This window comes from Phyllostomus discolor, chromosome 11, assembly GCF_004126475.2.
Source record: "Phyllostomus discolor isolate MPI-MPIP mPhyDis1 chromosome 11, mPhyDis1.pri.v3, whole genome shotgun sequence".
Taxonomy (NCBI): Eukaryota; Metazoa; Chordata; class Mammalia; order Chiroptera; family Phyllostomidae; genus Phyllostomus; species Phyllostomus discolor.
Window position 1 is genome coordinate 34,470,051 of NC_040913.2, and position 4,177 is coordinate 34,474,227.

At 44.6% G+C, this 4,177-nt stretch overlaps 1 pseudogene; it reads left to right on the forward strand.

Moving 5' to 3' along the window:
- Nucleotides 1-3,072: 3,072 nt before the first annotated feature.
- Nucleotides 3,073-3,560, forward strand: LOC114508967 (annotated as a pseudogene).
- Nucleotides 3,561-4,177: the final 617 nt, after the last annotated feature.

The window sequence follows — 4,177 nt, forward strand, 5'->3', positions numbered from 1 at the left end:
GATTAGACAAAACTTAGGGGCAAGTTATATGCAGGGGAAAGATGGAAAGTGACTGTTTTTTCAAAGCTAACTTAGGTGAGGGATACTGCTTTAAAAGTACTTTAGAAAAGGAAGTCTCAGAAATGAGTATTTTAAATTTGAGTGAACACTTCAAAAGTGTTGTCAACATATCCAAGGAGTTAGGGCCAACTCCAAGAGCAGTTGTTCAGATGAATTAGTATGTGTTTAAGTGGCTGCTTCTTTGTGCCTCCAAGAATGTGGTCTAGGAAGAAATGGGTGGAGTGGGGGCCTCTTCTGCTTAATACTCTTGCAATTTAAGATCCTAAAGCAATCTTTTAAACAAAGTTCCCTGATACCCCACCTCCCCCCAAAGTAGGGCTGCAATGCCTGTCCCAAACTCATGTCTCTGCCACTGCTACACAGTGTAGGCCCCAAGGCATCAAGTGTTTTAAGAACACAACATATCAGGACTTCAGCAAGATGGCGGCAGAGGTCAACAGGGCTTGCCTCCTCACACAACCACATAAAAATTATATCTAAACTACAGAAAAAACATTATTCAGAACCACCAGAAACAGAGCTGAATGTCCTACAACTAGAAAATTAATGAAGAAACCACGTTGAAACCCTGGCTGGCATAGCTCAGTGGATTGAACGCGGGCTGCGAACCGAATCCTGCGAACGCGGGATTGAATCGAATCTGCGAAGTGTCGCAGGTTCGATTCCCAGCCAGGGTACATTCCTGGGTTGCAGGCCATAACCCCCAGCAACCACACATTGATGTTTCTCTCTCTCTATCTCCCTCCCTTATCTCTCTAAAAATAAATAAATAAAATCTTTAAAAAAAAAAGAAAAAAGAAACCACGTTGAGACTGGTAGGAGGGGCAGAGATGCATAACAGGCTGGCTTGACACCCATGTGTGGCAGATAAAAATTCACGTTGGTTATCTCGGGAGCAAAGGGTCTAGTCCCACACCAGGCCCTCTAGCCCAGGGTTTCAATGCCACGAAGCTGAGTCTCCCTAACTTCTGGCTATAAAAACCAGCAGGGATTGAGGTTGTGGAAAACAGAAACTTCTGGAGCCCCAGGCAGTTCCTCTTAAAGGACCCACACAGACTTACTCACACTTACTCTCTCTGAAATCCAGCACTGGTGCAGCAACTCAAAAGGCACCAAGGGCATACAGGAAAGAACTGAAGTGTCTGGCATTAAGGTGAGAGCTGGGGGGGGTAGCTTTCTCCCAGACAGAAGTGCTAGCAGAGGCCATTGTTATTTTCTGAGCCTTCCCCTCACAGAGCCTGCTGGCAGGTGACATATCTGAGATGCCATCAACCCTGTTTACAGCATTTTCCCCACCCTGGTGATTCCCTGAGGCTCCACCCCACCAAACTTTTGGGCCCACCCAAGCTGTTTCTAGTGGTTTTTCCATACAAATGATTTGTCTTGGCTGATGCCTCTGATTTACTTAAATTCTCACAAACAAGCAGCATCTGGCCTCAAGGATCCCAATACCTCTTGCTAAGTAGCACCAGCCTGGTACTGGCAGCAGTTACCCTTGGTGCACAGCTTGGCCTTGCTTGGGCACCTCCAAGCCCAGCACAAGCAGCAGTCATCAGCTTATCACTTTGTAGCATATGCCGGGTAGCCACAGACATAACACAGATGGTTGCTGACCTTGGCGTACAACTTCCCAGAGGCCCAGAGCCTGCCCACCAGTGGACAGCTACAGATAATGTTGGAGTACCACCACCCAGTCCCCTCCACAAGTGACACACTCAAGGGGTGGAGGCACCAGAGCCTTGCTGCAGTAAGTCCTGTTCTGTGGAGTGGACGGACCCCTACATAGCTTATCCCCCATAGTGGTCAGAGGTTGGTGGTCAGTGGTGACAGTCCCTGCAGCTAATTGACCTGGGTAAATTATTCCCACTGATGTGCCAGCAGAAATCAAGGCTCAACTACAAGAGGAGGGGGTACACAGCCTTCACAGTGGGTGCACCTTGAACCCAACTTGGGTTATAGGAGAGGCTATGTCACTGGACCCTAAAGGACACCTACTACATTAGGCCACTCTACCAAGCAAGGAAGTTTTAGGAGCTCTACTTAAAACATAAAAACAAAGATAGGGAGGCTGCCAAAATGAGGCAAAGAAACATGTTCCAAATGAAAGAACAGAATAAAACTCCAGAATAAACAAAATGAAGACAAGCAATGTACTAGATGCAGAGTTCAAAACATTGGCTATAAAGATGCTCAATGAACTTAAAGAGTAGATGAACTAGGAGAGAACTTCAACACTATACAAAAGGTCATGGAAACCATAAAATAGAACCAGTCAGAAATGAAAGATAAACTAACTGAAAAGAAGAACAATTTACAGGGAATCAGCACTACAGTTATGAAGCCAAGAATCAAATGAGCAATTTGGAATATAAAGAAGCAAAAAACACCCAATCCAAACAGCAAGAAGAAAAATTTTAAAAATGAATGTAATATAAGGAGCCCCTGGGACAGCTTCGAGTGTACCAACATTTGCATCATGGGGTTGCCAAAAGAAGAAAGAAAGCAAGACAACCTATTTGAAAAAATGACAGAAAACTTCCCTAACTTGCTGAAGGAAATAGACATATGAGTCCAGAAACTCAGAGTCCCAAACAAGATGAACCCAAAGAAGCCCACACTAGGACACATCAAATTGAAATGCAAAAGGTTAAAGACAAAGAGAGAATCTTAAAAGTAGCAAGAGAAAAGCAGGTAGTTACCTACAAGGGTTACTTACCATAAGACAATCAGCTGACTTCTCAAAAAAAATTTTGTAGGCTAGAAGGGATTGGTGAGAAATATTTAAAATGATGAAAAGCAAGGACCTACACCCAAGATTACTTTACCCAATAGAGCTATCCTTTAGAATTGAATGGCAGATAAAGAGCTTCCCAGACAAGAAAATGCTGAAGAAGTTCATCATCACCAAACCAGTATTATATGAAATGTTAAAGGGTCTTTCTTTAAGATAAAAAATATAAACAATAAAATGGCAATAAGTATATATCTATCAATAATTTAATCTAACTGTGTCCCAGTCCTCCCCGTCCTCCCTCTATCATGCCAATGTTCGAGGTGAACACCAACGTGCCCCACACCTTGGTGCGGGTCGGACTCCTCTCTGAGCTCACCCAGCATCTGGCACAGGCCACGGGCAAACCCACCCAGTATATCTCGGTGCACGTAGTTCCGGACCAGCTCATGGTTTTCCGTGGTTCGATCAAGCCGTGCGCGCTCTGCAGCCTGCACCGCATGGGCAAGACCACAGCGCGAAGAACCGCACCTACAGCAAGCTGCTTTGTGGCCTGCTGGCCCAGTGCCTGCACATCAGCCGGGACAGGGTCTACATCAACTACTAGGACATGAATGCAGCCAACGTGGGCTGGAGCAGCTACACCTTCGCCTGAGGGCCACGCTGCCCCTATCCTGCTGGACCAGAATCCAGACCTCGCCGCCCGCAGTATTTGCCTATCCTGCTCCCAGGGGCCTCTCACTTCAACAGTCAGGAGAAATCAATGGTTTGGAGATAATAATAATAATAATAATAGTAGTAGTAATAAATAATAATAATTTAATCTAAAAAAATAAACAAGTAGAACAGAAACAGAATCATAGATTCAGAGAGTGTTTAGATGGTTGCCAGATGGAATGGGGTTGGGGGGAGGTGGGCAAAAAAGATGAAGTTGTTAGAAAATACAAGTTGGTCATTACAGAATACTCATGGGGATGTAAAGTACAGCATAGGAAATGTAGTAGCCAAAGAACATGTATGTATGACCCATGGACATGGTCAATGGTGTGGGGATTACCTGAGGGAGTAGGGGATCTGGGTGGAGCAGGAAAAGGGGGAAAAAATTGGGACAACTGTAAAAGCACGAATAATAAAATATAATTTAAATTTTAGAAAGAACACAGTGTATCATATTGCTATGGACGACTTCTCGTGATACAAACTGTATTCATGGGGTCACTGTGGGCTATTTCCTGGGCTTCCTTCCTAGGGTTCACCTGCACACTAGCTCCAATCCTTAATCACCCTGTCTTTTCTTCTACGGAACCTTACTTCTTCTACCTGTCAGGCAAGGCAGGTTATTTTTCTTAGTTTCTGTATTCAGCATAGATGTTTAGCTCTAGGTCA